At 59.5% G+C, this 7,810-nt stretch overlaps 1 protein-coding gene across 1 annotated transcript in view; it reads right to left on the reverse strand.

The window, feature by feature from the left end:
* The window catches only part of WNK2 (WNK lysine deficient protein kinase 2), a gene marked incomplete at its 3' end in the record, with an annotated part of 43,464 nt that extends 35,660 nt beyond the window's left edge, over positions 1–7,804 (reverse strand). Inside the window, exon 1 of the mRNA XM_006106735.1 lies at positions 7,440–7,804. The remainder of the gene's footprint in view (positions 1–7,439) is intronic.
* Positions 7,805–7,810: the final 6 nt, after the last annotated feature.

The following is a 7,810-nucleotide window of genomic DNA, read 5'->3' on the forward strand; positions in this document are numbered from 1 at the left end:
TCCCACGCCCACCCCTTCAGAGCTTCACACACGGCCAGCGTCTTACAGACTCTGAAAAGTCCACCACAGCAGCCTGCCTGACCCCGCACTTCCACGTCCTTCTGTAGCAACCCTTTGAACGCTGAAAAGGTGACCGCCCAGGGGAGTCCTGGCGCTGCCGTCTTGCTCTATGAGCTTAAATATGACCCACCTCCCCGGCGCCCCTCATCTGGGAGAGGCCTGGAACCCTAACAGTGGCTCTGAGGACCTGATGTGCTCAGAGCTTCCTTCCCGCCCTCCCACCTGTGTCCTGCCCACGGCCAGCTGATGGCCAGGCTTGGACCTTCTGCCGAAGAGGCATCCCTGAAGCCCAGCCAGAAAAGCCCTTGACAACTACCAGGACTCGGGGGCACCAAATCCCTCACCCAGCGCCCCCACCACCCCACGGGCTCCTCTGCCCATGTGTCTCGCTCGGCAGGGCTCACGGCACACCTTTCATGTCCGGAGCCACTGTGGAGACCTCACCCCTAAACGCTGGGACGTACACCTGCTGGAGGTGAGGTGGGTGTGAGGGGACCGCCTTCCCCGGCCCACCCGCACCAAGACCCCTGGAAGCAGACACTCTAGAAACAAAAAAATAACAGATTTTAACAGCTATGACACCCTGCAATCGTAGCTGCATTTATAAAAAAGATGTATGTGTATATGAATAAGCTTCAAGGTAATATGCAAAAATAATAAGTTATATTCACTTGGATTATGAGTGGTTTTTTTTCATTTCTGCAAACTTCTTTAGTGTAGCTGTTACACTGTTTTTTACTTAACAGACTACTTTTCAGAGAAGTTTTAGGTTTATGGAAAGACTGAGCAGAAAGTAGTTGTCATGAATTCTCTCTCATACACACAGCCTCTTCTATTAGTAACATCTTGCATTAATGTGGTGCATTTGCTAGAACTGCTTGCCAATACTGATACATTATCATTAACTTAAATCCACAGCTTACATCAGGGTTCAGTCTACGGGTTCTGACTGGTGTACAAGGACACGTACCCAGCGTTATCTTACCACACAGCGTATTTCAGGGCCACCCTCACCCTGACCACCCATCTGCTGACTGCCTCCACAGCTTCGCCTCTTCCAGAACGTCACAGCAGGCGGCCTTCCAGATTCCTTCTCACTCAGCACGTGCACATGAGGTTCATCCGTGTCTTTCCGTGGTCTGACAGCTTTATTAAAATCACAGAACAGCCACGGTCTGCGTGGACTGCCGTCTGTGTGTCCGTCACCTGCCGAGGACGCCCTGGCTGCGTGCGAGTCCTGGCGGCTGTGAATCAAGTGCTATAAACATCCTGTGCAGGCTTTTTGTGTGGACATAGTTTCCAGGTCCTTTGGGTAAATGCCAAGGAACATGACTGCTGGATCGTGCGGTGTGTTACATAAGAAACTTCCCAACTGCCTTCCAAAGTGGCTGCACCATCTGCGTTCCCACCAGCAAGGAGCCCCGGGGCTCACGGGCCAGCACTGCGCTGCCAGGGCGCTGGCTTTTTCGCGTTCTAATAGGCGTGCTGTTTCAACTTGCATTTCCCTGTCAGTATGTGAGGTGTCTTCCCTTTTCATATGTCTATTTGCTATCTGATTATCTTGGTTAATGAGGTGTCGACTAAGGTCTTTGGCCCATTGTTTAATCACACTGTGCGTGCTTGTCGTTGCGTTTTAAGAGTTCTGTGTACATTCTGGGTCGCAGTCCGTTTTCGGGTCTGTGTTGGGCAAAGACCTTCTCCCAGTCTGTGTTTTGTCTTTCCGTTCTCCCTTAGTGGCTCTGCAGAGCAGTTTTCCATTTTAATCAAGTTCAACTTACAGTTTTCCTTTCTCGCATTTTACTTCTGGTGTTGTATCTAAAAAGTCATCTCCATGCCAAAGGCCACCTACGTTCTCTCCTGTTATCTTCTAAGAGTGTTAGCTCTGGTTTTACAGCGAGTCTGATCCATGACGAGCTAACTTTTGTGAAGGGAGGAAGTTCTGCACACACACCCCCTTTCTGCACGTGGGAGGCCAGCTGCTCCCGCCTGCCTGCCTCCCCGAGGGCAGCTGACTCTAGGATGTGGGTCTGTTTCTGGGCTCTCTAGTCTGTCCCAATGATCTAATTGCTATTCTGTCACCCAATACACAGTCTTGATCTTTTATTTTATTCTTTTCCAAAAATCTTTATATTATTAAAATGCTGGCATAATTGGATGTAGAAATCAAGGCTTCCGGGCGATCTTAGAATTCAAGCCTCCCAGGAACCGAACCGGATTGGAAAACTTTTTGAAGCAGGAAAACACTCAGGCTGCCCACGTCCCAGGGCTGTGCTTCTGCTCTGAACTGAGCGCTCTGGGCCTCCCTACCGACCCCCAGCACCTCCACCATCTGTGGTCGAGGCAGACCCTCACCTGCTTCCTGGCGATCCCAGCTGCTGCCTCCACGCACCCTTTCCTCGTCTGCAGCGCAGAGGGGGCGGGTGCCCCGGCGGCCTGCACCAGCGGGGAGCGACAGGCAGGCCTGGCCCCTCCAGGTCAGCTTGCTCGCCCTTCCACCTGTGCTTCTCAAAACTGTGTCCTCGAGGGGAGCACAGGGCGAGGAGAGCTTCCCTGCGAGTGCCTGCTCTCCAGTCTCCTCACTCAGACAGGTAAACTGAGGCGCCCCAAGGGAAGCTGTGGGGCTGGGGTCTGCATGGAGCAGGCCTCCTGCTTCTAGGGTGTTTGTGTGCCTAGTTGCAGGGCTCCTGAACACCCCTACAGCCCCCACAGGCAGATGCCAGCACCCGCCTGCCACTCAGCCCGGCGGCGGCACGGACCACAAAGGAGACCAGTCAGGTGGCCACACCTCTGCTGGGCCAGGTCAAGCTCTCTCCCACCAGTGACACTGGAGCTCCGTGTCGTCACCTTGGGCATCACCAGCTCTGGCCTGAAGCTGGTGTGAGCCACTGCCCCCACAAGATGGTCAGAGGCCACCAGTCCAGGCCGCTATGCAAGGTGAGTGGCAGACGCAGGCAAGCCCGCCGGCCCCTGACCACAGGGCAGGCTCTCCCCACACGCACCCCGCCCCACCCTGCAGCTTCTCACAGACGCCTCTCCGTGACGGGCCCTGCCCATGGTGGTACCCCAGGTGAAACCAGAGCACACACTCAACCATGCCATACATCTGAGCCAATGAACCATACTGCACTGCGGAGCTCTGAGCACAGGGCCTGGTGCCGGAAACTTCTGGAACATCTGCTCCCTCTCCTCTTAGCAATTTTTTTTCTCACCACCATCATGTCTGGAACCACAACCCACCAGCAATGCTCACCCACTCAGAGTAAGCCCCCAGCCACCACCCAGAAACGGCACAGGGTGGGGAGGTGCCCGCCAGCCCTCGCAGGGCGTGAGGCTGTCTGGGCCCAAGTCCTTCAGCGATTTGGCCCTGAATAAGGCTTAGCTGATGCCCACACAGCAGGGCCTCCAAGGACGCCCAGAGGGCACACAGCCGGTCTCAGGAGCGCTTATTTCCAAAGGGAAGGAGCCAAGAGTGCCCGATGTGCCCACGATGGTGGCCCCAGCCTGTCCATCTTCACAGACCACATCCCTCTCGCCAGCACCACCCAGGCAGAGGCACCCACGGCCTGCCTTGGCGGGCGGGAGCGGTCCTCACAGGCCTCCAGGTGGCTGGTACCAACCTTTCTCACCAACCAAACCAGAACCGTGGTGTGACTTCACTTGGAAAAAACAAGCACAGCGTTGGCATCCAACTGACTTCAAAACACAACTCTCGCAACAAAACTCAGCTCTTAGGAGGTTAATAAAAATACCAACACAGGGTAACCACCTGCCAACTGACTGCAGCCCCTCTCAGGTCCTGCTACACGTGCGCATACCATCCCCTCGGAACATCCCCCTCCCATCAGCTGCTGAGGGCTCCTGGGAAAGCAGGAGGGACTGGGAGGGGGGACCTCTCCACCTTGGCTGGGCTGCTGGTGAGGTGGGTGGGCGCGGCCTGTCTACGAAAGGGGGGGGATGCACCGGCAGGAGGCACCTGAGCTCAGGGCCAGCGCGGTGCAGGAGCCATGGCCACAGGAGAGGCAGCTGGCCATCCTCTGAGGCCAGTGAGTGGACCGGCGCAGTCAGCACGGCCACATGCAGCACGTTCCCAGGCGCATCACCCACGTCCGAGGCACAGACTGGTGAACAGGACACAGACGTCTGCCTGGCACAGGAGGTGGGGAACACGGTGCCTCTGTGGCCGCATCGAGGGGACACCAGCAGGTCACACATTATCAGGTCTTGTGGTCCCCACATTCGCAAGCTACTCCCTGGCCTGGGTCCAGGCCATCCCCACCCCCGGGAGCCAGCCACCTCCAGGCAGCACAGAGGTGCAGGATGGCTCCATGACAGAACCGGGGAGACCCAGGGCCTGAGGAGTGGGGTTCGGCCTCGGGGTTACCCTGAAGGGGCGCTCCGTGCCTGGGTGAAGGTCAAGGACTGACACACCCCATGAGGCAGAAGGACCCCAGGCTGGGCGTGAACCCGGACACACGTGGGAGACAAAGGCTCCGGGGGGACCGCCCAGGAGGCTGTGCCCAGCCCTGCAACAGCAGCTCAGACCTCCGTGGGGGGAGGTGCCAGGGGCCTGGGACTCTGAGAGAAGGGACGCCTGGTCCCTGAGGAAGACCTGGGAGAGGCAGGTGGGCCGGGCGCCTCCAGCTAGGCTCCCGCCTCGGCCCGTGTGGGCTGGCTTCGTTTTCTCTCCAGGTCTCCCACTGGCACAGAAGTGCAGTGACCCGAGCAGCTGGGCCGTGCGCAGACTCCGCTCCGGCCGCGGGGCAGGACCAGCGCCGACTCGAGCACCGTCTGTAAGAGGGGTCCCCGTGGACCCCTCGTGGGCCGGCGGTGGCCCAAGGACGTGGAGACGTGGGAACCTGAGCCAGAGCGAGGGCAGCGATTCTGGGCACACTTGCACTTCCTACCTCAATATCGTAATGTGGTCTGATGCCAGGATAAACGTCCACTTGGAAGAAAAGAGACAGGAATAATACTTTAAAATGGCTTCCCCAAAACATCAGTGTCATCTCTGGACATGTGCAGAGTTCAGGTGACGCCTCACTGCTCCCTCGGCAAAGCACTTCCAACACTGAGGACGCCAAGGGGATCTGATGTCCTCCAAGTCACACTGTGAGATCCAGAAACGCGCACGGCCTTCCCCGGGCAGGAGACCCAGAAAAAGCAGGCAGGTGACGCTGTCTCAGTTCTGGGTGCCCCAGAGGCGCCCAGAGGTGCCAACGCCCCCTGCATGCAGAGGGTGAGAAATTACACAGACTCTGAGGGTGGGACTTGGGTGTCGGAAGCTGCCGGCCAGGCGTTCTGAGACAGGGAAGGCCCTGAGGGCTAGGAAGCCTCCTGTGTGAAGCTCCCTGCACTGACGGCGACGCTCCAGGTGACCCACCCTCCACTGGGAGGGAGCCTGACATCAGGCGTCCACACTGGAGCCCTCTCTAGGCAAAAAGCCAGAACACCACCCACTGTGCTCCCCATGTGCAGTGGTCCTCCAGGCCTAACCTGACACCCTACCCTCCACACTCATCTCCAAGCCTAAGTGGACGGCCACCAGGCTGGGCCTCCTCCCAGGATGATGCTATCTCCTCTCCACCTATGTCCTCACCGCTGGCCTGAGTGGGGGTCCTCAATAAAGTGGGGGAAACAGCAGCCTCTGGTGGGTGAGGAGCAGGTTCCCAGCTGCCCTCAGCTGGTCCTCACCCCCCAGCAGCAGGCAGACGCCCAGCGCTGCACTGGCTGAGGCAAACATGAGCAGGACCCTCACTGGGGAGATACAGGACGGTCTCCCTGCTGGCTCGGGACTCCCGGGAACGCCGGGCCAAGGCACATGGAGGCCTTCTCCAGCCTTCCCACCACCAAGTCCAGGCCCTGGACAAGGCAGGCTCCACCTCTGAGCTCTGCTCAGGCCCTTGCCCTAAAGGAAATGAGGGGCGACAGCCTCCTCCTCCCGCCGGGGTCACAGCACCCACAATGCCGCGGCCAAATCCCCTGTGCTCCACGGCTGAGGTCTCACCAGGCCTGCCGCCTCCTGCCTGGGCATGACCCGGGAGCACCGGGGTGCGCACTGCCATGCCGGAGGCCGGATCACTGGGCGGTGGGACTGCACAGCTACTCTCTAGAACCAGGAAGCCTCCTCCTCCCTCCCCCACCCCTCGTCCCTGATCTTCCCTCTCAGATCTTCGCTCCTCTGCATTCTCGTGAGCAGTGATGCCCACTCACTCCCGTGCCATCTCAGGCCCCGGCCACCTCAGCAGGGCCATGAAGGGGAGGGGCAGCTCTTTCGTCCAGGGACTCCCTGGGACACGCCTGCATTTCCACAGCAGGACCAAGGGCTTCACTCGGGAGGGCGACCTCTGGGTCCTTTGTCTCAGGAAAAAGGCTGAGGACAAGTCAGCACCACCAGCCTAGTCCAGCGTGCCCGTGCTCTCTCTCCTTCTCTCTCAAACACACACACACACACACACACACACACACACACACATCTAGCCAGAGCCTGGAGGACAGAGCAACCAAATCCCTTTTCTGAGCCGAAAGGCAGGCAGCCTGCAGTGTGGCAGTGGCCTGCGTCAAACCTGGAAGGCCCGGCTAGCTTTACGGGCGCTGGGGTCAGCTTACACCACCGAGGCCGGCCTCATGCTGGACAGCTGCCCCCACAAGACAGAGGGCCAGTAAACACCCACTGTTACAGGCATGGCCCAGGCTGCCACGGCGCCCAGGGCAGCTCGGGTTACGGTTTATATAATCTTCCAGGGCTGGGACTGACACAGCCATCGCAAGGGCAAGGTGATGAAAAATGCATGCCCAGAGCCTTTGCAAAAAAAAAAAAAAAAAAAGCCACCCATCTGCCTTCAGCATGACTGAGTTTTAAGACCTCACGCACCCACTTTGTGAACAAATGGGCTTTGGGAGCTCCGAGAAGCACTCACAGCACTTCCAGGCCTCGTCCAGCAGCCCAGGACCACCAGCCCACCCTCAACAGGCCTGGGTCCGGAGCAGCCCCTTAGGGACCCCAGGCCAGGGCACCTACACCTGGCAAGACTGGAAGGTGCTCATTAAAGCGCAGCTCAGAGTTCCCAAGCCCAGGACTGCCCGGCAGCCCCCACACTTCTGCAAGGACACAGGATCCACACCGCCTGGGTCAGTACAGCCCTGAGTTCCGAGTAGGGAGGGGCCGTGAGAGACACACCCTCCAAGTGCTCACTCTCGTGTGGGCCACGTTGTGCCAGACTCGGAGGCCACACACGGGGAGATCCCACCTCCACCCCCAATCGGTACCACATGGAGCCACCCTCACCCCGCCCCACACGCCGGTCACACACAAAGGTGAGCGCTGCTTCAGGCCAGGTAGGCCAGGCACGGAAGGAGGACATGCAGGGCCCACCACGCACCTGCAGCTCGCACCAGGCCACCTCCACCCAGGTCTCCGTGTCCAGCCCCTTGTACACCGTCTTGAAGGAGCCGCGGCCCAGCTCGATGTCGAACTTGAGGAAGCGGCCGTCCAGGGAGGTGGCCACGGCCTTGAGGTCATCCTCATCGTCCTCCTCCTCCTCGGGCTCATCCCGGCGGACAGGCCCGGGCTCCGGCCTGGCCTCAGGCGCCCCTGCGTCCTCCTTCCTCACCGCTACCGCCTCCTCTCGAGGCCCGTCCGGGGCGGGCGCCGACACCGCATCCAGGCCAGGATCCTGCGCACCCGCGGGCTCGGAGCCAGGGGCGCTGGGGGCGCAGGGCGGCGCGGCGGGCGCGGCGGGCGCGGGGGCGG

This window comes from Myotis lucifugus, unplaced genomic scaffold, assembly GCF_000147115.1.
Source record: "Myotis lucifugus unplaced genomic scaffold, Myoluc2.0 scaffold_896, whole genome shotgun sequence".
In the NCBI taxonomy this organism is placed as follows: domain Eukaryota; kingdom Metazoa; phylum Chordata; class Mammalia; order Chiroptera; family Vespertilionidae; genus Myotis; species Myotis lucifugus.